The sequence below is a fragment of the Neofelis nebulosa genome, chromosome 15 (assembly GCF_028018385.1).
Source record: "Neofelis nebulosa isolate mNeoNeb1 chromosome 15, mNeoNeb1.pri, whole genome shotgun sequence".
Taxonomy (NCBI): domain Eukaryota; kingdom Metazoa; phylum Chordata; class Mammalia; order Carnivora; family Felidae; genus Neofelis; species Neofelis nebulosa.
Genome location: NC_080796.1, coordinates 629,569 through 655,207, shown reverse-complemented (window position 1 = coordinate 655,207; position 25,639 = coordinate 629,569). Strand labels below are relative to the sequence as shown.

The following is a 25,639-nucleotide window of genomic DNA, read 5'->3' as shown; positions in this document are numbered from 1 at the left end:
CCCCCAAACTACAACGAGATACCACGTCACACCTGTCAGAATGGCTACTCTCCAAGACACAAGAAGCTAGTGTTCGCGAGGATGTGGAGACAAAGGAAACCTCTTGCACCGTTGGTGGAAATGCAAATGGGTGCGGCCCCTGTGGAAAACAGTATGCAGGTTCCTCAAAAAATTAAAAACAGAACTCTCCTATGATCCAGTAATTGCACTACTGGATACTACCCAAGAGAATACAAAAACATGAATTCCACGGGACACACGCACTCCTGTGTTTATTGCGGCATTATTTCCAACAGCCAGCGCAAGCGTCCATTGACAGCTGAGTGAACGAAGAAGAAGCCCTATATGAATGTATGTGTGTGTGTATATGTATATCCATACACACACACACACACACACACACGCACACACACATGCACACACACACACTGTAATATTACCTAATCATAAAACAATGAAATCTTGCCATTTGCAATCACCTGGATGGAGCCTGAGGGTAGTATGGTAAGCAAAGTCAGGGAAAGACAAATACCATATGATTTTACTCATGTAGCACTTAAGAAACAACAAACGAGCAAAGGGAGGAAACAAAAGGGGAGACAAACCAAGAAATAGGCTCTTAACTGCAGAGAAGAAACGGATGGTTGTGGAGAGGAGGTGAGTGGTGGGAAAGGTGAAAGAGATGATGGGGATGAAGGAGTGCCCTTGTCATGATGAGCACGGGGTGAGTATGGAGTTGGTGAATCACTATATTGTACAACTTAAACTACTATAACTCTGGATGTTTCTATTACTGGAATTAAAATAAAACTTAATGACAAAACCAGAGGCCAACTTTTCATTATACCAAGAAACTTCGTGGAATAAACAGATAGGTGACCTTTCCCTTAACTTTTTTAAATTTTGTTTTTAAATGAATGAACATGTTTTTGTTGTACTTTTTTGCTCTAAAGGCTTTCTGACAAACCTGGTCCTGACGATTCATGGTCTACCTCATCTAGCGAAGACTTAGATTTTGGTACCAAGGTAAAGTACCCTCCCGTGAAACTCACTTTCCTGCTCTGAATTGAGTTTTCTCCCTTATTCACTCTGAAAATTTAAGAGGAGCCTGTGTATCATCATTTTATGTGTGTCATGGAAAGTTAGCAAGGACAAACCACTCTACAGATACATGACGCGTTGAATGTTTTGTTTTGTTGTGTTGTACTTTGGTAAATCCTACAGGTGGAGGCTGATAAATGAATGGGCTGGAAAATATATAATGACCGTCAAATTATATTGGGAAAAGCTTTCCCACAATGGAGGCAATATGACGTTTGCTTAAGGATAAGGATTCTTACTGTGATCATAACATGACTGATAATACTCATGCCTAAATGAAACCTGATTGGGTCCAAGTATCTATTGTAGGTTGCCCCCCGCCCCGGGCACGTTTTATTTTGGTGAGATACAGCATTTTCCTTTGGCTCTATCCTTTGTTCTCCATTTAGAATAAAATCATATTAGAAAATGTAGAAATTTAGATGTTTACATTATTTCTCAACATTTACCTTACAAAGGTGTTCCCCTGTAGTTTTGAAATAACTCCATGAAGGGTAAGTTAAAATTGTGCATCTCCCCGAAGAATACGTATTTTGCTGAAAAGAGTAGCTCTATGGGCAGAGGCTCTTCATAGCCAAGGTGTCAAATTTCTAATTTCAGAAATCTTGCCCATTCTAGCTTTGAACACTATCTCCTCCTAGTCCTTGTGTCAGATTCTAAAATTTAAAGTTTCAGACATCTGATATTTGTTTCAGTATTCATTTCAAAGCCCCTAAATCATGATAAGCTCCTGGAGGTTAGGGAACGCACTGGTTTGACTCCTGGAGCTCCTAAAATAAAGTCTTGCTTGGAAGAAGCAATGTCATGGTTTTTGAATGTGAACAAATGAGTAGGGAAATGGAATTCCGTAGAATGGAGTTTGGAAAGTAACCAAATACGCATGATATATCACAATTAAATATGTGAAGTTAAAAAGTCAGGCTTCAGTTTATATTCCGTTTTAGTGTTTAACATGTATACACGCAAATGAATTCTATTGAGGAAATCAGGAGTTACATAAGAAAGAAGGTTACAGTCTATTTTTAGTATCCTCCCATTGTGAGCTTAGAATTGCAGAGAAAAAGTCCTCAGCCTTTGTTTGTTTAACCCCATCTGTGTCCCATTACCTACATCCTTTGAAGGTTCCCATTTCTTCCTAGAATTCTCATTCCCAATTCTTTCTCCATAGTGAATGTTGACGTGTTAGGAACCTCTCTTTGTCTGTTCTTTTGTTAGTCTAGTAATAATTTCTAGCTTTTCGGAAGCGAAAGATGCCAGGAATTGAACAATGTATTTATAGTGAAAAAAATTAAATTCTTTATTACAGTATTTATAACCAGATAACTGTAGAGTGATAAGAGTCAGTATTATTAGGGATATACTGTGAGTCAAAGCCTCTCTTTTACATAAATATTATATAGACAGATACATAGGTAGATGGATATGGATATAGATAGATAGATAGATAGATAGATAGATAGATATAGATAGATAGTTATAGGTAGAGATATATATAATATACACATATATACACATATATATTTACACATATATAAATACACACTTATATGTATACATATTTATGTTCACCTAAACGTACACACACACACACACATATATATATATATATATATATATATATATATATATATATATATATCACACATATATAAAGACATATATTTTTAAAAGGTTTAAAAGGGACTATTTTTCATAGTATATTCCCAATCCTACTTATGTACCTGTTGAAAAATGTATGTTGTTTCCACTTGCCTTCTTTGGCTCACATTTTTCCTTTTCTTTTTTGTCTTAAGCTCATGCTTGATTGATTGGTCATTTGTTTTTGTTTTTGTTTTTGTTTCCTTTTTCCCTCTTCTCACCCCGTGCTTTTTACGGTATTTTCAAAATTTTTTCAAAGTTTATTTATTTTTGAGACAGAGAGAGACACAGAGTGCAAGCGGGGTAGGGGCAGAGACAGAGAGAGACACAGAATCCAAAGCAGGCTGCAGGCTCCGAGCTGTCAACACAGAGCTCAAAGTGGGGCTGATAACCACAAACCGTGAGATCATGACTCATGAGCTGAAGGTGGATGCTGAACTCACTGTGCCACATATGTGTTCCCCGCACCAGGCTCGTTTTTAATGGTTTACCCCTACCCTAATTTGTCCTTGCAGAAACGATTTCTTTAGTGTCTGTTCTTTTAGTACATCACTTTCTGTCAACTCCATTGTCAACATATTGGTTATGGAATTCTACTGTCTGTGTGTGGTTTCCATCCAGGACTCGTTGCCCCACAAGGTTTATTATTCTTGTTTTTCTCTTTCTTGGAAGGGGCTGAGCTAAATGTTTTTGAAATGTTTGCATTTCTCTTGGAAAGGGAGGGAGAGAGAGAAAGAATGAGCAAGTGCTCGTTGTTGTGATCTGACAGTATGCAAGGTATGATCTCAGTCCTTTTATATTTGTGGAGGGCTGTTTTGTGACCCAGGATGTCACTTGGAGACATTGGAGAATGTTCTATGTGCACTTAAGAAGAATGTGCGTTCTACTGCTGTTGGGTGAAAAGATCTTAATATATCGGTGTTGATACCCATGTATATAAATGTATATATATGAGGCCAATACAGATCTATGTATATCTGAATACATCTGGTCCAGTGACACATTGGATCAGTGTTTCCTTACTGATTTTCTGCCTTGACGATCCACCTTTTGCCATGAGTGGAGTCTTAAAGTCGTCTACAATCATGGTATTTGTATGTATACATTTAATCATGTTTGTGAGTAATCGATTCATACGTGTGGGCGTTTCACTTTGGGGCCATCAACATTTGCAGTTGTTAGCTCCTCTTGATGGATAGACCCCTTAATTACGACCCAATGCCCTTCTGAATCTGTTACTACAGTCTCTGGTTTAAAATCTAGTCTGTCTGGTGGAAGTGTGGCGACTCCAGCTTTCTTTTGACTTCTAGTAGCATGATAGGTGGTTCCGCATACCTTCACTTTGAACCTGGAGGTGTCCTGGGGTCTAAAATCAGTTTCTTGTTGACAACATATAGATGGATCTTGTTGTTTGGTTTTGTTTTGTGTTTTACCCATTCTGATTCCCTGTGTCTTTTGACTGGGGCATTGAGTCCATTCACATTCAGAGTGATTAGTTAAAGATATGGATTTAGTGTCCTTGTGTTATCTGAAGGTTTCATGCTTTTGGTGAGGCCTCTGGTCCTTTGTAGTCTCTGCTGCTTTCCACTCACAGAGTCGCCCGTTAGGATCTCCCGCAGGGCTGGTTTAGTGGTCATGAACTCCATGAGGTGTTGTTTGTCTGGGAAAGCCTTTCTCTCTCTTTCTATTCTAAATGTCAGCCTTGCCTGGGAAGGGATTCTTCGCCGCAGATGTTCCCATTCAGCACATTGACCGTTTCCTACCCCTCCCTCCTGCCCTGCCAAGTTTCTTTGGACAGGCCTGCTGCTAGCCTTACGTGTCTTCCCTTGTCGATTAAGACCCGTTTGTCCCTAACTGCTTTCAGAATCCTCTCCTTATCTTTGTAGTTTTCCAGTTTCGCTATGGCATGTCGTGGTGTTGACCTGGGTTTGTTGATTTGGAAAGGAATTCTCTGTGCCGCCAGGACTTGGATGCCCGTTTCCTTCCCCAGATGAGGGAAGCTCTCAGCTATAAGTTGTTCCAAAAAAACCTTCTGCCCCTTTCTCTCACTCTTCTTCTTCTGGGACTCCTAGGATGTGGCTCATATTTCATCTCACTGAATCACGTAGGTCTCTAGTACCTGCCTCGTGATCTAGTCATTTCCTTCCTTTCCTTTCCCTGCTTCATCTTTGTCCACAATTGTATCTTCTGTTTCACCGATTCTGTCTGCTGCTTCTCCCGTCCTTGCTGTCACTGCATCTAGTTTACTTTGTATCTCCTTTACACCATTTCATGTTCAGCGTTCATCGTGACGATTCCTTAGGTCCTTGATCTCTGAAGCAGTAGATTGTCTGCTGTCTTCTATGCGTGGTTTCAAGCGCAACTATGCGTCTTATGAGTGTCATTCCAAAACTGTGCTCACATATATGGTTTCTGTCTCTTTTGCGCCCTTCTCTGGCTGTCCTTTCTTCCCGGAATTTTTTTTGAGGGGAATTCTCCGATTTCGTCGTTTTGGCTAGATTCCTGCCCTTTATGTGTGTTAATCGCTTGTTCTGTGTCCCACACCTGCGAGTACTACTGTAATAAAAAGAGCCCCTACACTGTCCAGGGCCTGGCAGTTGAACAAATTTTTTTTGAGTGTGTTGTGTGCACTCTTTGGGTGCGTCTTTGGCTGCTGTCCTCGCTACTTGGAGTGGCGGTTTGGGCCTTCCACCAGGTGTGCTTTGATTTGTTTGTTGAAGTAATCCTGGAAAAAAGGGGAAGAAGGTGGGGAAGAATCCTTAGCCCAAACAAAAAGAGAAATGACTGGAGTTGAAAAAAAGACCAGGAAGTGACTCAAAGGAGCTATAGGGCTTAATCCAGAAAGAGAGGGAGGAAAATGAAGAAGGAGATCTAGAAAAGTATAGAGAAAATGTACAATCAAACAACCAAAGAACCAGAACAGAGGAACAAAGGAAAAAAATATATAGGTATATCTCTATACATCTATGTATAGATATATAGGTATATATTAAGATATATAGATAAATGTAGATATATAATTAGCTTGGACCCACATCAACTCGACACTACTAGGCTGTTTCCAAAGGGAGAAGGGGAAAGAGGAGAGTAGAAAGAGAAAAAAGGGAAAAGAGAAGAAAGGGAAAGCAAAGGAAAGAAAAGATGGGCGCCTGGGTGGCTCAGTAGGTGAAGCGTCTGACTCTTGAATTTGGCTCACGTCATGTTGTCACTGTGGGTGGGTTCGAAACCCCCAACAGGTTCTGCAGTGAGAGCATGGATCCTGCTCGGATTCTCTCTCTCTCCCTCTCTCTGCATCTCTTCTGCTTGATCACTCACTCTCTCTCTCTCAAAATAAAGAAATAAACATTAAAAAAGAAAAGGAAAGACAAAAGAATAATAACTCAAATGAAAACAAACAAACAAACAAACAAACAAACAAACAAACAAACTAAGATAGAAAACCGGAGGAGAGTTGTCTATTGGTGCCTGGGACCGGTGGCTGTGCTGGTCTAGAGCAGGGGCTGTCTGGTCCCATCAGTGTCAGTCTCACTCCTATAGAGAAGCAGTTACGAGGCACAGAGTGTCAGGGTTTGGTGTAATGGGCCTGCCTTCACTGAGGCTCACTGTCCATTCCCTGAAGCCCCACGATGTTGGTCATGGGGAGAGACATGGCGACACCCCATCTATCCTGCCCACACGAGGTGTCTCAAAACTCACTGTTTAGGCTATCCTCACGGAATAGCCTGGGGAGCTGGCTTGCCTTGCTGCACAGTCCCCTGTGCCACCCGAGCACTGAGCTGGGATTCAAAACCCTGTAGGATCCCGCTTTGCTCGGACCTGGTAGTGGAGTTGCGCCACTCTGCCCACTGGACAGAGGGCCTCTGGCTCGTGCCTGCATGGTCTTTTTCCCTTGGGCAGGGCAATACCTCCCCTTTTCCACCATACTCAAGGTGTTCTCTCCCAGTGTAGCCCTGAGATTGCTACCAAGCCTAGGGGCGGCTCCCTCCCCACCAGGCATGGGAGGTGGTAGCTCTGGTCGAGAGAAAGTGTGGCCGCCTTGAAAATTCTGTTTTTTACCCTCTAAGGCTGTTTTCCAAAGTAGAAACTGGCTCTCTGGACCTCTCCTTGGTCTGTGGTCCGGACAGGCTTTCTCATATCCAAATGCACGTCCCACAGCCTCTCTCTGTCTCTGCCTTCCTTTCGTTTCTCCACCAAAGGCCTTCCCCCACTCCATGCCTGTGCTGCCCATTTTATTTCTCCCAATTCTCATACACACCCTTCTGTCCCGCCAAGCTGTCACTCTGCACCTGTGGAGATTTTTCTGTCCCTCTGCAGCCTGTATTCCTGGTATTCCAAGTGTTGTGACCTCAATACTGCTGTGTTTGAGGGACAAGGGGAATTCTGATCCCCTCCCCTGCCATCTTAACTCCCCCCTCCACCTTTTGCTTTGCTTTTCGCAATTTCAAAGTTGGCTGCCTAATCGACTAAGTCACCCAGGCCCCCCAAAGAATACTTGTTTTCGATGGGAAGATGTTCGAAGGCCAATAAAATGGCCCTTGTGTCCAGAAAAGAATGGAAAGTTAGAATGGGTTTCTGATGTTCTCATTTGGGGCTATAATAAGTTCCCGTAAGCTCTTAGCGATGACATCATAAAGGTATACATTTGACCCTTGAACAAGATGCGTTTGGAATGTGGGAGTCCACATACATACAGATTTTTTTCAATAAATACAGTACCATCCTGTAAACATATTTTCTCTTCCTTATGATTTTCTTTTTCATCTTGTTTTTTTTTTTAATTATTCATTTTGGGAGAGTGAGAGAGGACAGAGCACGTGAGTAGGGAAGTGGGGACAGAGAGAGAATTTTCATCAGGCTCCACACTGTCAGCGTTCAACTCAGGAAGTATAGATCATGACTTGAGCCAAAGTCAAGAGCCTGACCCTGAACCGACAGTGCCACCCAGCACCCCTTCCTTACGATTTTCTTAGTAACCTTTCCTTCAGTTTATAGTGTAAAAATACAGTATGTAATACATATAACAGGGAAAACATGCATTAATCGACTGTGTATATTGTTGGTAAGCTCAGCATTCCGTTATCCTAACCCTGACCTCCCACGCTCAGTTTACAGAGTCAATGGCCAAATTAGGCCGAAAAGGTAGATTAGACCTAGAGAGCATATACAAGCGATTCTGCTTTAACGTTCTGGTTTTCAATACATATATACTTTTTGATTTTTAAGTGTGATTGCTTTTAAAGTAGGAAATTCAGTAGGAATTTTTGTTTTTTTTGATTTGGTTTTGAGGTTTCAAAAGATATTTGTGGATTGTCGAGGGCATGGCCATCAGAGCCCGTAACCCTTGCTTTGTTCAAGGGCCAACGGTATAGTGATTGGGTACTTTTGAGATCTTCTCAGTGAGATTAGTGTAAATGTTTTGACCTTAATTAATTGGTCCTTGTATACTGAGTACGTACCAAGCAGTTAGCTGCTGAGTGTACAAGTGGAGGGTTTAGGTTGTTGTGGTCGGAGCAGAAAAGTAAGTCAACAGCAGTCTGTTAGAAGTCACAATAAAGGCTTCATCGATAGGAAATGGACAATGTTAGTTGAGAGAATATTGGGGGCGTTTGTAGTGAGGATGAGGATGAGAGTGGGAGTGGGAATTTTGGTAGCCAGAAAAGATCTGAGAGTGGCAAAAGGTGCCAAGTGAAAGATGAGAAGGCCCAGTCGTGTAGACCGTGGCGAGGGACATTCTGGACAGAGAGGACCACGGATCATCATTTTACTCCAACGCCTTAGAGTGACCAAGCTGTAGGAAGGCTCACTCCATCATCATAATCATTATTATTATTGTTGTGTGTAAAAAAGAAAATGTGCATAGTGAAATGAGTGCTTGACACATTTTAGGTGACTGAGACATACATGTTCTTATACTTGCCGTTTGAATGCTTACTACACATTCTGAAGAGTTCCATACCTATATCTACATTGTTTCTGCTACTAGTTCATCACAATTTTAAGAAAAGTTTCTCTTCCAACCTTGCCGTTCGATCCAACCCTTCTTTCGTCAAGAAAAAGGTCAAGCCTGTGTTTACCTAAACGAAGCAGCAGCTTCGACAGTGTTTTGTTGATACACAACATGATATACTCCAAAGTTTCTGATCATGTGAGGTATGAATTGACACTGAAACAAATGTCTGCCATTTTATTAGAAGCAGTTTTCCTTTATAGCAAGTACACTTTTAAAGATTCTGTTTCAAAACTTATTTCAAATGTCCTTTCATTTTGGTCAGGAATGCAAAGGAAGGGGTTTTGTTAGTTCCTTTTTGAAATCTGCATACAAGCCAGGCTTCTGCCTTTGAAAGTATTTATTCTGGCCTTCCATGATCCGTTTAGAGAGTCAATAGCCAAATGAAGATTCAAAGGGACGCTGAATCAAGAGAGCATATATGAGGTTTTGTATTTAAATGTTTTGGTGTTCAATACGGTTTTCTTATTTGTAAGTCTGATTGTTATTAAAGTCATAAATGCAGATATTTTCTTGGAAAAGGATTAGGAAGTCTTCACGCAACTCATTACTGATGCTACTTTTAACAGAGTATGTCTGAGAAGACCAACAAATATGTTCCTCATGTCTCTGGAGCTGTGGATCAGAAAGGGCAAAGTATATTAAATGGACAAGTAGAAGGTAAGCACTGTATTTTATTCAAAGGTCATTTGACAGAATGTTGATTGAAAACAGGAATACTGATATATTCTAATATCTAAAGAAAACGGCCTGTTAAGTGCATAGGAAAGAGAAAGAGATGTGAAAAGGAGATAAGTTGCATATCGTATGTGGTGTCAGCAACAGATTAAATTGAGAGTGCCACCAAAGGAGCTAAATGACTAGTTCCCTTTCAAGACACTGGAAGGCCTAAGGAACCTCAGGAAAGAAGAGACGAGCCAAACAGGGAATGATGTGAATGGCGGAGACTACAGGGAGTAAATGAAGGAAAGTAAGCCGGTGTGTATTGTGTTTCTACTGGAAGGTGGTAAAATACACTAGTTCTTTAAAGGGAAGAGCAGACTATTTAAAATGCAGCAACACTATCAGGTGAGCTTCTCGTACCAGAATTTGCCAGAGTGGTATCCCCAAATGTTCCCACTCTTACTGTGATCCTCACTGTTGGCAAGACATTAAGGACTGACCTAGCTGATGATGCAGAGTTATGTCCTAACTACCATGGGTGAACATAAGCATTTGTAGTCAATGATAAATGTATATACGTTAATGCTTTATAAAATGGGGGTACTTCATACGGTAGTATCATTTAGGGCAAAATAAGAGAATTGGAAGGAGGGTCAGATAGGGAGACATCAAGATAACTCATCTGACATTTTGGATGCCGTATTTGTGGCTTTTGATTATTTTGGCAATAACTGCCTTTAATAGGTGAACTATATTTTTAATGTTCTAGGAACATAAGGGAAAGAAACAAAAGAACACTATAATCAGTAGTATGTTTTCATATTCTGTCTGACAGTTCTGATTGTTGTAGAATGATCCCTGTTACTTCTTTGATTCCTACCTGCCAGAAAAATGAACTAAGTCCTAGGTAGTTGGAGAAAATTAACTGATTTTTCATATTTCAGAGAACTTTTATATGGTAGAACATAGGGGCAATCACCAGGATTTGCTCTCTCTCTCTGTTTGTTTTTTTTTCAGAGTAAAATAAGATTGTTGCTTGTTTCACACTTTCTGACATCATGATTTCATCTATTCCTTTTAAACCTTTCTTCAAATGGATAAATAGGGATGTAGGAATTTTCAAGGCAAATACCAAGAAAAGAGATTCCAGGAAAGGTATTCTGTGACATAACCTTCTGACTGTAACCACGTGAAAGACATCAACCGAAATAATAAAATTTCATATAATGCAGTTGTGTTAGAGGCATCCCAATGACACCCAGATTTGATTATTCACTAGAAGAGCTCACAGGACTCAGCATATAGTTGTAGTCATGCGTGTGGCTTGGTATGGGGACAGGCTAGAAAGGCCAATGAGCACCGAGCAATGGTGTATGGGGTGAAGGCCAGAGGAAAGCAAGCGCAGGCTTCCAGGAATCCTTTCTCTATGGAGTTAGCAGGATGTGCTAAATTCCTCCAGCATGAAATTAGGACAGCACAAGTGAAATGTTGTCTGCCAGTACGAGGCTTATGGATACTCAGTGCCCGAGGTTTTCATCAAATGCTAATCACATAGGCATCTTCTCCTTAGCATGTCCCCAAATTCCAGGTTTCCACCAAGGAAATCAAGTGTACAGCCTTAAGGACATTGCTTGTACCAGCACTTAGGCACAGTGAACCACTCTTAACCAGCTAGGGAATGGTGGGAACCCTCCTGAAATCCAAGATCCCAGGGAACAACCAAGGGCCAGTCATTCAAGTAGGATGTTGTGAGGGTAGCCATCTTTGGCCTGCTGGATGAAATCTGTTCTGCATAGGAATTATAGCCCTGACGTCATTTTTGGTGGTGTCTTCAAATTTTGTTTTGCTAGCATGGAGCATGATGGCTACCATGGTACTGGTTTCAGTTTCATCATCCATATGAAGTAGGTATTTGTATAAAAATTACTAGGGCAATATGAGGTCATTATAATCTTTTTTTATGTGATTAACCTTTCATTATGATTCTTACGTATGATCAACATAATGATTTTTGATTTAAAATTAGAATGAAAATCTCGTAATTATATGGAAAACCCAGGTTTGATTCCTATGGTGCTGAACCCCTGTTTATAGGTATAAGATTTTGGATCATATTCATCAATTGTTTTGTTGCCTAAGTATACAAATAACCGTTGTATTTTTGTGTTTTGTGTATGCATTTTCATACACTTCCAAATGGGAGACAGTACCCCTATTGTGTTACTTTGATCTCTATTTTAATGTTCAAGGTGACTGTATCATGAGTTGGTATATGCTAAGAGTAGCTTCAATGGAAACCATATTTTGTTGTTTTTGTTGTTTCATACATTTAATAAGCCTGATGTTTTACATCAGTTTTAAGTTCACAGCAAAATATAATAGGAAGTACAGAGAGTCTGCATATACCATACCATGCTCCCGTACACGCCTAGCCTCCCCTGTTGTTAACATCTTGCACGACAGTGGTCCATTTTTAGTAGGAATTTTTTTTCAGTTCCTTGGTTTAGTTTTGAGTGAGAGAGCTTGCATGCGTGTGAGCAGCCAAGGGGCAGAGGGAGAGGGGGGAAAGAATCCTGTGCTGTCAGCCCAGAGCCTGATGCAGGACTTGATCCCATGAACTGTGAGATCATGACCTGAGCTCAGATCCAGAGTTGGACGCTGAACCGACTGAGCCACCCAGGCACCCTGACAACAGTGGTGCATTTTCTATGGACACGAACTCTTCATTTGGAGGCCAAGTCTCTAATTTGCATTAGTGTTCAGCCTTGGTGTCATACGTTCTATGAGTCTTAACAAATGTGTAATGATGTGAATCCACCTTTGTGGTATCATGTGAAAGAGTTCCACTGCCTTAAAAGTCCTCTGTGCTGTGCCCGTTTCTCCCTACATTCACCCCAACCCTTAGCTCCATAGCCTTGCTCTTTCCAGGTGTCATATAGTTAGAATCATAGAGTGGATGTCTTTGAATGTTTAGAAAGTGAAAATATCCTGGTAATTGAATGTAGGCATTCAAGATATTCTTTGCCCTTTGTTTTGTTTAGTTGCTCATCAGTAGAGGATCTGATGACCTCTGCCTTCCATGACGAAAAGTATGATTTCTCTAGCTGTGTGTCACCTAATGGGGAGGGTTGAGAAAAATGACCTCATGAACCACTACAGAGCACTCACATTGGGATCATCCTCCTCTGTGATGTGCGGCGGGTCTAGATAGACTCTCTAGCAATGGAAGGAGACAGCCTCAAGAGGTTAGAACTATATCAAAGTGGAATGCCAAATCTTTCCTTCTTACCTTGCCATTGGAAATAAGGCCAGGGAGAGTCTGTTTGCTATTGTTTGGCCACGCTGCCAAGTACAATCGCTATAGAGCACACGTTGTGAGGGGGTGTTTCCTCCTAAAACTGAAGAGTGTCTGCTGAAGAGCTGGGGAAGTTCTGCCGTGTTACAGCAAAATAAAGATATTCTCTTTCAATTCCTCTGGTAGTGGAAGTCCAGAAAAATCATGCTAGCTTCAGTCTGACATTGTCAGCTCATGATAATCATTCTCCGAACGATACCCGTTTCCTCCAGTGTCACAGTGTCGGTCAGCGATGGCCATTGTAAACATCAGTTCCCCTGTAGGTGTCAAATTCTGATAAAACCCATTCTTGGTTTTGGTCAATATAGAGGAGAAAGTAAGATTTCTTAGTGCTTTAAGCCTACGAATGGTATAATTACCATTCAGTGTAGTGTGGTTTCCAGGTGTGGTCCGAAAGCAATACTTTTTGACAAATCATAAGCAGTACACTTGTAATTTTCCTCTATTTATCGATTGTCGATTTAACATGTATTTTGCTTTCTTCTTTAGGAGCAGATAAGAATGCTGAGGTAGATTCTAGAGCCAGGTAGGATTTTTATGGATTTGTAAAAATGACATTTGCTGGGGCACCCGGGTGGCTCAGTCGGTTAAGGGTGTGACTCTTGATTTCAACTGAGGTTTGTGAGTTCAAGCCCCGCGTCGGGTTTTGCGCTGACAGCCTCCTTGGGATATCTTTCCCGATTTCTGTGGGCACTCACTCTCAAAGTATAAAGGAATGAAATGAAATGAAACGGATAATGAAAGGAAAGGAAAGGGAATGAATGAACTGAAAATTATGTGTCTCCTAAGGGAACGCAGAGAACAAAAGCAGTTGTTGCGTGTTCTACACGGGACCAGACACTATATCCTATGGGCAACATCTGTTCCGTTATATAGTCATTGTATAGCTTTGCCAAGTAGCTGTGCTATTGTAGCCTACATTTTATTACTTTGTCAACTGTGGTTCAGGGAGGTTGATGACTCGACCATGATTCCATAGTTCACGGGTTGCTGAGGGGCTTTGCCCATCAGCCCGTGAAGCTTCCACATCCATTCCCTGGTTCCTCAGCAGCACTGAGATGAAGATACAGATCCTAGGGCAGATCAACTCAGAATGTCAAAGGTAATGATGTCGGAACACTAGTTTAGGGTTTGCTTAAGAACCCAGGTTAGTCCAAGCATTTGGCCTCATATATTTGACCACTAGTGCCAACAAAAGTCATTAGTGCAGTGGTAACTAGTCCCTTGTTTTTACCATCCGAGATTTTAGGGTGGATGTCAGCTATGGCCATGGTGTCAAGGCTTTTACATAAAAAGCAAGATGTCGTCAGGCAACTCCTTAGATGTAGTGATATCCCCTCTTCTTGAGACAAATGAGTTTTCTGTAAGGGAAGGATATCTAGTTGTAGACCATGTTACATTAATTAAACTCACTCTCTATTTCGAGGATATTGCTATTTGATTCTCTGTTGCCTAAGTTCCCAGGCTGGTTTCCCTTTGGGCTAGTATCCTTGTCTAGTTCTAGGAAGCTTTTCGGTTTTTTTGGAGTTGTTGTGTTTTTTTTCCAATGACTTTTTGTACTGTGTTTTTGCCTTTTGACTTTCTTCTCTTTTTTCCTTGGTATTTCTTCTTCTTTTTTTTTTTCCAATAATTTCCCCACTTCTTCCAGCAAAGGACTCTCCATTTTTCCAGAGGCCAAATCAAAAGCACTTAGAGTCTCCAGATGTAGGGATCCTCAGAGATTAATTCTTCAAAACACCCTCTGGTGTGTCAACCTATGTTTAACCTCCTTGCCCAATGGTTGTTTCCCTGGAGAATTTGAAACTCAAAAGAGATTGAAGTGACCTATTGGGATATGATAAGTGACAGAAATGCGACTTAAATTCTGGTTTTCTTTCTTTCTTTCTTTCTTTCTTTCTTTCTTTCTTTCTTTCCTTTCTTCCTTCTTTTTTTGTCTTGATCTTGCAGGCAACTGTTTTAATAATAGAAGCCTGGGGAGTGGGTCTAATGAATACAATGAAGGAGGGTAAGAATCGAATTAGCAGAGGAGACCAGGTTTCAAGGAGAACAACACTGAGTTGGTTAGGAATACGAGTTTGAGAAAAGATGTCAGAATATGGGGGGTTATGCCAAGTGAGATAAAGGTGAATGACAGGAATGAAGGACCCAGGATTAGGGGAGTTGTTTAGAAAGACATATTCAAATAGAGAGTTCAAGAGGGTCGTGACCAGGTTTCTGCTTTTGTGTGTGTTGGTTTCATTGAAGGTGCGAGCATACCTCAGATTTTCTGATGAGAGAGATTAAAAATCATTTGAGCTTCTGGGCAGAGTCTGTTTACAGCAGATAGAAATATGATATCCCCTACTTCCACCCCAACTGAGGGAGGATAGCTTAGATCCTCTCAAGGAATTGGGGGTGGGGGTGGAGATTCCGAACATCAGAGATGTATGGCCCAAGGCAAGCTGTCTCCTCACTCCACCTCTTTTCCTAAATCTGTGATGCCCTTCCCATGTACTTGTAGGGCTGGGCAGGGGTAGGTCTGACTTGTCAAATCACTAAGGGAGCTTCATCTGGATCGGTGATAACATGCCTATGTTGAGGTGACTGTGTGGATGAGTGAGACTCCCAATTCGCTTGTTCTCCAGGAGCAGGACATGGTTCCTACCCTCGGTCATTGGAGCCCATCCTTGTTGTAGGAGTGTATGGCTTCATAGGCTAAAGATTGAAAGGTTGGGGAATGCCACAGAACCGTGCCGAAGAGTGATGTAGGAGTGGGAGCTCATAGGGAAGAAAATATTCAGGCAGCGTATAGAGAAATAGAGGCACAACTACCGGGACCATTTTGATCACAATCTCCCTCCTTGGGTAGCTGAATGCCCCTGAAGGCTTGGAGTGTCTTGCTAGTTATTATGGACCTAAATAAGGCAAGACCAGTGTGGGAACAAAGTTGGCCTTGGGAACTTTGAGTCTGTCAATCTCTAGTTAGTACTACCACTCATAACATAGAAACCTAAACTTTGATACGTTTACTTAAACGGAGGTCTACGTGACACACAATGTAATATGTGATGCAACAACTCTGGAAGTTTCACCGTGATCGCCATAAGCATAGCTCCCATCTGTCAATGTATGAGGCTATTAGGATACCACTGACTAGATTCCCTATGCTGTACTTTTGAGCCTTGTGATTTATTCATTCTATAACTGGAACCCTGAACTTCCCTCTCCCCTTCCCCCATTTTGTCCATCCCCCCACCTCCCCTCCCTTCTGGCAAGAGTCAAATCTCTGCATTTATGGGTCTGTTTCTGCTTTTGCTCTGTTTGTTCATTTATTCCCCTTTTTACATTCTGCACAGAAGTGAAATCATATAGGATTTGTGTTTCTCTGTCTGACTTATTTCACTTACCCTCATGCCATCTAGGTACATCCATGATGTTGCAGATGGCAGGATCTCATTCTCATTTAGAGCTGCATAATATTTCATTGTGTGTGTGTGTATGTGTGTGTGTGTGTGTGTGTGTGTGTGGTCTCTTCATGTATTGGTGGACACTTGGGTTGCTTCCATATCTTGTCTATTGTAAATAATGCTATAATAAAGATAGGGGTGCGTATATCTTTTCAAATTAGTATTTCCATTTCCCTTGGGTAAATAAATACCCAGTAGTGGAATCACTGGATCCTATGGTATTTGTGTTTTTAATTTGTTGAGGCCCCTCCATACTGGCTTTCACTGCGGCGATACCAATTTACATCCCATGACCGGTGCACAAGGGTTGTTTTTTCTCCACACCCTGAGCCACCCTTGTTGTTTCCTGTGGGTGGAAACTGAGCCATTCTGACAGATGTGAGGTGAGACGTCATTGTGGTAACGTTTACACATTTAATTTTCAACCATTTCAGAGCATTCCCTGCCTGTCATATTTGGTTCTGGAAACTGAGACTGGGTCTTTCCTGGAGATTTCACAGGTTAGGAGAGGTCGAGGCCAAATAGAGAACAGAAAGCTTTTTTTAAAACAGGGTCCAAATTGTGAAAGACCTGTACTCTGGAAACCGTAAAACACTGATGAAGGAAATTGAAGGTGACGGAAAGAAAGAGAAAGACATCCGATGCTCACAGATGGGAAGAATACATACTTTTAAAGTGTCTACACTACCCAAAGCCATCGACAGTTGTCATGCAATCCCTGTCAACATACCAACAGCATTTGTCACAGAGCTAGACAAACAATCCTAAACGTTGTATAGAACCACAAAAGACGTTGAATGGCCAAAGCAATATTGAAAACGAAGAAACCTGGAGGTATCGCAATCTCAGCTTTCAAGTTCTATTCCAAAGCTGTAGTATTCCAAACAGTATGGTGGGTACTGGCGTACAAAATAGCCTCATCGCTCAGTGGAATAGGACCGCAAACCCAGACATAAATCCACCACTGTATGGTCAGTTCATCTTCCACAAACAGGAAAGACTATCCAGTGGGGAAAAGGCAGTCTCTTCACCAAATGGTGTGGGGACAACTGGACAGGCCACATGCCAAAGAATGAACCTGGACCAATTTCTCTACCATACCCACAAATAAACTCAAAATGAATTAAAGACCTAAGTGTGAGACTTGAAACCATAAAAAAAAAAAAAATCCTTGACGAGAACACAGGCCGTCATTTCGCAAACTTTGGCTGTAGCCACATTTTACTAGTTATGTCTCTTGAGCCAAGGGAAATAAAGCAAGAATAAAGTTTGGGGACTATATCAACCTACGAAGCTTTTGCACAGTGAAGGAAACAGTCAAACCTGAAAGGCAACCTCTGGAATGGGAGAACAAATTTGGAAATATTTGGCAAATCCAGTAAAGGGTTAGTATCCACAATGTCTAAAAACTTGACACATGTCAACATCACCCCCCTCCAAAAAAGCCCAGTTTACAAATGAGCAGTACACATAACCAGACCCTTTTCCAACGACAACATACAGATGGTCAACAGACACATGAAAAGATGCTCCCCCAAACTACAACGAGATACCACGTCACACCTGTCAGAATGGCTACACTCCAAGACACAAGAAGCTAGTGTTCGCGAGGATGTGGAGACAAAGGAAACCTCTTGCACCGTTGGTGGAAATGCAAATGGGTGCGGCCCCTGTGGAAAACAGTATGCAGGTTCCTCAAAAAATTAAAAACAGAACTCTCCTATGATCCAGTAATTGCACTACTGGATACTACCCAAGAGAATACAAAAACATGAATTCCACGGGACACACGCACTCCTGTGTTTATTGCGGCATTATTTCCAACAGCCAGCGCAAGCGTCCATTGACAGCTGAGTGAACGAAGAAGAAGCCCTATATGAATGTATGTGTGTGTGTATATGTATATCCACACACACACACACACACACACACACACACACACACACGCACACACACATGCACACACACACACACTGTAATATTACCTAATCATAAAACAATGAAATCTTGCCATTTGCAATCACCTGGATGGAGCCTGAGGGTAGTATGGTAAGCAAAGTCAGGGAAAGACAAATACCATATGATTTTACTCATGTAGCACTTAAGAAACAACAAACGAGCAAAGGGAGGAAACAAAAGGGGAGACAAACCAAGAAATAGGCTCTTAACTGCAGAGAAGAAACGGATGGTTGTGGAGAGGAGGTGAGTGGTGGGAAAGGTGAAAGAGATGATGGGGATGAAGGAGTGCCCTTGTCATGATGAGCACGGGGTGAGTATGGAGTTGGTGAATCACTATATTGTACAACTTAAACTACTATAACTCTGGATGTTTCTATTACTGGAATTAAAATAAAACTTAATGACAAAACCAGAGGCCAACTTTTCATTATACCAAGAAACTTCGTGGAATAAACAGATAGGTGACCTTTCCCTTAACTTTTTTAAATTTTGTTTTTAAATGAATGAACATGTTTTTGTTGTATTTTTTTGCTCTAAAGGCTTTCTGACAAACCTGGTCCTGACGATTCATGGTCTACCTCATCTAGCGAAGACTTAGATTTTGGTACCAAGGTAAAGTACCCTCCCGTGAAACTCACTTTCCTGCTCTGAATTGAGTTTTCTCCCTTATTCACTCTGAAAATTTAAGAGGAGCCTGTGTATCATCATTTTATGTGTGTCATGGAAAGTTAGCAAGGACAAACCACTCTACAGATACATGACGCGTTGAATGTTTTGTTTTGTTGTGTTGTACTTTGGTAAATCCTACAGGTGGAGGCTGATAAATGAATGGGCTGGAAAATATATAATGACCGTCAAATTATATTGGGAAAAGCTTTCCCACAATGGAGGCAATATGACGTTTGCTTAAGGATAAGGATTCTTACTGTGATCATAACATGACTGATAATACTCATGCCTAAATGAAACCTGATTGGGTCCAAGTATCTATTGTAGGTTGCCCCCCGCCCCGGGCACGTTTTATTTTGGTGAGATACAGCATTTTCCTTTGGCTCTATCCTTTGTTCTCCATTTAGAATAAAATCATATTAGAAAATGTAGAAATTTAGATGTTTACATTATTTCTCAACATTTACCTTACAAAGGTGTTCCCCTGTAGTTTTGAAATAACTCCATGAAGGGTAAGTTAAAATTGTGCATCTCCCCGAAGAATACGTATTTTGCTGAAAAGAGTAGCTCTATGGGCAGAGGCTCTTCATAGCCAAGGTGTCAAATTTCTAATTTCAGAAATCTTGCCCATTCTAGCTTTGAACACTATCTCCTCCTAGTCCTTGTGTCAGATTCTAAAATTTAAAGTTTCAGACATCTGATATTTGTTTCAGTATTCATTTCAAAGCCCCTAAATCATGATAAGCTCCTGGAGGTTAGGGAACGCACTGGTTTGACTCCTGGAGCTCCTAAAATAAAGTCTTGCTTGGAAGAAGCAATGTCATGGTTTTTGAATGTGAACAAATGAGTAGGGAAATGGAATTCCGTAGAATGGAGTTTGGAAAGTAACCAAATACGCATGATATATCACAATTAAATATGTGAATTTAAAAAGTCAGGCTTCAGTTTATATTCCGTTTTAGTGTTTAACATGTATACACGCAAATGAATTCTATTGAGGAAATCAGGAGTTACATAAGAAAGAAGGTTACAGTCTATTTTTAGTATCCTCCCATTGTGAGCTTAGAATTGCAGAGAAAAAGTCCTCAGCCTTTGTTTGTTTAACCCCATCTGTGTCCCATTACCTACATCCTTTGAAGGTTCCCATTTCTTCCTAGAATTCTCATTCCCAATTCTTTCTCCATAGTGAATGTTGACGTGTTAGGAACCTCTCTTTTTCTGTTCTTTTGTTAGTCTAGTAATAATTTCTAGCTTTTCGGAAGCGAAAGATGCCAGGAATTGAACAATGTATTTATAGTGAAAAAAATTAAATTCTTTATTACAGTATTTATAACCAGATAACTGTAGAGTGATAAGAGTCAGTATTATTAGGGATATACTGTGAGTCAAAGCCTCTCTTTTACATAAATATTATATAGACAGATACATAGGTAGATGGATATGGATATAGATAGATAGATAGATAGATAGATATAGATAGATAGTTATAGGTAGAGATATATATAATATACACATATATACACATATATATTTACACATATATAAATACACACTTATATGTATACATATTTATGTTCACCTAAACGTACACACACACACACACACACATATATATATATATATATATATATATATATATATATATATCACACATATATAAAGACATATATTTTTAAAAGGTTTAAAAGGGACTATTTTTCATAGTATATTCCCAATCCTACTTATGTACCTGTTGAAAAATGTATGTTGTTTCCACTTGCCTTCTTTGGCTCACATTTTTCCTTTTCTTTTTTGTCTTAAGCTCATGCCTGATTGATTGGTCATTTGTTTTTGTTTTTGTTTTTGTTTCCTTTTTCCCTCTTCTCACCCCGTGCTTTTTACGGTATTTTCAAAATTTTTTCAAAGTTTATTTATTTTTGAGACAGAGAGAGACACAGAGTGCAAGCGGGGTAGGGGCAGAGACAGAGAGAGACACAGAATCCAAAGCAGGCTGCAGGCTCCGAGCTGTCAACACAGAGCTCAAAGTGGGGCTGATAACCACAAACCGTGAGATCATGACTCATGAGCTGAAGGTGGATGCTGAACTCACTGTGCCACATATGTGTTCCCCGCACCAGGCTCGTTTTTAATGGTTTACCCCTACCCTAATTTGTCCTTGCAGAAACGATTTCTTTAGTGTCTGTTCTTTTAGTACATCACTTTCTGTCAACTCCATTGTCAACATATTGGTTATGGAATTCTACTGTCTGTGTGTGGTTTCCATCCAGGACTCGTTGCCCCACAAGGTTTATTATTCTTGTTTTTCTCTTTCTTGGAAGGGGCTGAGCTAAATGTTTTTGAAATGTTTGCATTTCTCTTGGAAAGGGAGGGAGAGAGAGAAAGAATGAGCAAGTGCTCGTTGTTGTGATCTGACAGTATGCAAGGTATGATCTCAGTCCTTTTATATTTGTGGAGGGCTGTTTTGTGACCCAGGATGTCACTTGGAGACATTGGAGAATGTTCTATGTGCACTTAAGAAGAATGTGCGTTCTACTGCTGTTGGGTGAAAAGATCTTAATATATCGGTGTTGATACCCATGTATATAAATGTATATATATGAGGCCAATACATATCTATGTATATCTGAATACATCTGGTCCAGTGACACATTGGATCAGTGTTTCCTTACTGATTTTCTGCCTTGACGATCCACCTTTTGCCATGAGTGGAGTCTTAAAGTCGTCTACAATCATGGTATTTGTATGTATACATTTAATCATGTTTGTGAGTAATCGATTCATACGTGTGGGCGTTTCACTTTGGGGCCATCAACATTTGCAGTTGTTAGCTCCTCTTGATGGATAGACCCCTTAATTACGACCCAATGCCCTTCTGAATCTGTTACTACAGTCTCTGGTTTAAAATCTAGTCTGTCTGGTGGAAGTGTGGCGACTCCAGCTTTCTTTTGACTTCTAGTAGCATGATAGGTGGTTCCGCATACCATCACTTTGAACCTGGAGGTGTCCTGGGGTCTAAAATCAGTTTCTTGTTGACAACATATAGATGGATCTTGTTGTTTGGTTTTGTTTTGTGTTTTACCCATTCTGATTCCCTGTGTCTTTTGACTGGGGCATTGAGTCCATTCACATTCAGAGTGATTAGTTAAAGATATGGATTTAGTGTCCTTGTGTTATCTGAAGGTTTCATGCTTTTGGTGAGGCCTCTGGTCCTTTGTAGTCTCTGCTGCTTTCCACTCACAGAGTCGCCCGTTAGGATCTCCCGCAGGGCTGGTTTAGTGGTCATGAACTCCATGAGGTGTTGTTTGTCTGGGAAAGCCTTTCTCTCTCTTTCTATTCTAAATGTCAGCCTTGCCTGGGAAGGGATTCTTCGCCGCAGATGTTCCCATTCAGCACATTGACCGTTTCCTACCCCTCCCTCCTGCCCTGCCAAGTTTCTTTGGACAGGCCTGCTGCTAGCCTTACGTGTCTTCCCTTGTCGATTAAGACCCGTTTGTCCCTAACTGCTTTCAGAATCCTCTCCTTATCTTTGTAGTTTTCCAGTTTCGCTATGGCATGTCGTGGTGTTGACCTGGGTTTGTTGATTTGGAAAGGAATTCTCTGTGCCGCCAGGACTTGGATGCCCGTTTCCTTCCCCAGATGAGGGAAGCTCTCAGCTATAAGTTGTTCCAAAAAAACCTTCTGCCCCTTTCTCTCACTCTTCTTCTTCTGGGACTCCTAGGATGTGGCTCATATTTCATCTCACTGAATCACGTAGGTCTCTAGTACCTGCCTCGTGATCTAGTCATTTCCTTCCTTTCCTTTCCCTGCTTCATCTTTGTCCACAATTGTATCTTCTGTTTCACCGATTCTGTCTGCTGCTTCTCCCGTCCTTGCTGTCACTGCATCTAGTTTACTTTGTATCTCCTTTACACCATTTCATGTTCAGCGTTCATCGTGACGATTCCTTAGGTCCTTGATCTCTGAAGCAGTAGATTGTCTGCTGTCTTCTATGCGTGGTTTCAAGCGCAACTATGCGTCTTATGAGTGTCATTCCAAAACTGTGCTCACATATATGGTTTCTGTCTCTTTTGCGCCCTTCTCTGGCTGTCCTTTCTTCCCGGAATTTTTTTTGAGGGGAATTCTCCGATTTCGTCGTTTTGGCTAGATTCCTGCCCTTTATGTGTGTTAATCGCTTGTTCTGTGTCCCACACCTGCGAGTACTACTGTAATAAAAAGAGCCCCTACACTGTCCAGGGCCTGGCAGTTGAACAAATTTTTTTTGAGTGTGTTGTGTGCACTCTTTGGGTGCGTCTTTGGCTGCTGTCCTCGCTACTTGGAGTGGCGGTTTGGGCCTTCCACCAGGTGTGCTTTGATTTGTTTGTTGAAGTAATCCTGGAAAAAAGGGGAAGAAGGTGGGGAAGAATCCTTAGCCCAAACAAAAAGAGAAATGACTGGAGTTGAAAAAAAGACCAGGAAGTGACTCAAAGGAGCTATAGGGCTTAATCCAGAAAGAGAGGGAGGAAAATGAAGAAGGAGATCTAGAAAAGTATAGAGAAAATGTACAATCAAACAAACAAAGAACCAGAACAGAGGAACAAAGGAAAAAAATATATAGGTATATCTCTATACATCTATGTATAGATATATAGGTATATATTAAGATATATAGATAAATGTAGATATATAATTAGCTTGGACCCACATCAACTCGACACTACTAGGCTGTTTCCAAAGGGAGAAGGGGAAAGAGGAGAGTAGAAAGAGAAAAAAGGGAAAAGAGAAGAAAGGGAAAGCAAAGGAAAGAAAAGATGGGCGCCTGGGTGGCTCAGTAGGTGAAGCGTCTGACTCTTGAATTTGGCTCACGTCATGTTGTCACTGTGGGTGGGTTCGAAACCCCCAACAGGTTCTGCAGTGAGAGCATGGATCCTGCTCGGATTCTCTCTCTCTCCCTCTCTCTGCATCTCTTCTGCTTGATCACTCACTCTCTCTCTCTCAAAATAAAGAAATAAACATTAAAAAAGAAAAGGAAAGACAAAAGAATAATAACTCAAATGAAAACAAACAAACAAACAAACAAACAAACAAACAAACAAACTAAGATAGAAAACCGGAGGAGAGTTGTCTATTGGTGCCTGGGACCGGTGGCTGTGCTGGTCTAGAGCAGGGGCTGTCTGGTCCCATCAGTGTCAGTCTCACTCCTATAGGAAGCAGTTACGAGGCACAGAGTGTCAGGGTTTGGTGTAATGGGCCTGCCTTCACTGAGGCTCACTGTCCATTCCCTGAAGCCCCACGATGTTGGTCATGGGGAGAGACATGGCGACACCCCATCTATCCTGCCCACACGAGGTGTCTCAAAACTCACTGTTTAGGCTATCCTCACGGAATAGCCTGGGGAGCTGGCTTGCCTTGCTGCACAGTCCCCTGTGCCACCCGAGCACTGAGCTGGGATTCAAAACCCTGTAGGATCCCGCTTTGCTCGGACCTGGTAGTGGAGTTGCGCCACTCTGCCCACTGGACAGAGGGCCTCTGGCTCGTGCCTGCATGGTCTTTTTCCCTTGGGCAGGGCAATACCTCCCCTTTTCCACCATACTCAAGGTGTTCTCTCCCAGTGTAGCCCTGAGATTGCTACCAAGCCTAGGGGCGGCTCCCTCCCCACCAGGCATGGGAGGTGGTAGCTCTGGTCGAGAGAAAGTGTGGCCGCCTTGAAAATTCTGTTTTTTACCCTCTAAGGCTGTTTTCCAAAGTAGAAACTGGCTCTCTGGACCTCTCCTTGGTCTGTGGTCCGGACAGGCTTTCTCATATCCAAATGCACTTCCCACAGCCTCTCTCTGTCTCTGCCTTCCTTTCGTTTCTCCACCAAAGGCCTTCCCCCACTCCATGCCTGTGCTGCCCATTTTATTTCTCCCAATTCTCATACACACCCTTCTGTCCCGCCAAGCTGTCACTCTGCACCTGTGGAGATTTTTCTGTCCCTCTGCAGCCTGTATTCCTGGTATTCCAAGTGTTGTGACCTCAATACTGCTGTGTTTGAGGGACAAGGGGAATTCTGATCCCCTCCCCTGCCATCTTAACTCCCCCCTCCACCTTTTGCTTTGCTTTTCGCAATTTCAAAGTTGGCTGCCTAATCGACTAAGTCACCCAGGCCCCCCAAAGAATACTTGTTTTCGATGGGAAGATGTTCGAAGGCCAATAAAATGGCCCTTGTGTCCAGAAAAGAATGGAAAGTTAGAATGGGTTTCTGATGTTCTCATTTGGGGCTATAATAAGTTCCCGTAAGCTCTTAGCGATGACATCATAAAGGTATACATTTGACCCTTGAACAAGATGCGTTTGGAATGTGGGAGTCCACATACATACAGATTTTTTTCAATAAATACAGTACCATCCTGTAAACATATTTTCTCTTCCTTATGATTTTCTTTTTCATCTTGTTTTTTTTTTTTAATTATTCATTTTGGGAGAGTGAGAGAGGACAGAGCACGTGAGTAGGGAAGTGGGGACAGAGAGAGAATTTTCATCAGGCTCCACACTGTCAGCGTTCAACTCAGGAAGTATAGATCATGACTTGAGCCAAAGTCAAGAGCCTGACCCTGAACCGACAGTGCCACCCAGCACCCCTTCCTTACGATTTTCTTAGTAACCTTTCCTTCAGTTTATAGTGTAAAAATACAGTATGTAATACATATAACAGGGAAAACATGCATTAATCGACTGTGTATATTGTTGGTAAGCTCAGCATTCCGTTATCCTAACCCTGACCTCCCACGCTCAGTTTACAGAGTCAATGGCCAAATTAGGCCGAAAAGGTAGATTAGACCTAGA

General features: G+C 41.5%; 1 protein-coding gene across 1 annotated transcript in view; it reads left to right on the top strand.

Moving 5' to 3' along the window:
- The window catches only part of LOC131495907 (ankyrin repeat domain-containing protein 26-like), a 395,531-nt gene that overhangs the window by 295,635 nt on the left and 74,257 nt on the right, over positions 1-25,639 (top strand). The window lies entirely within an intron of this gene.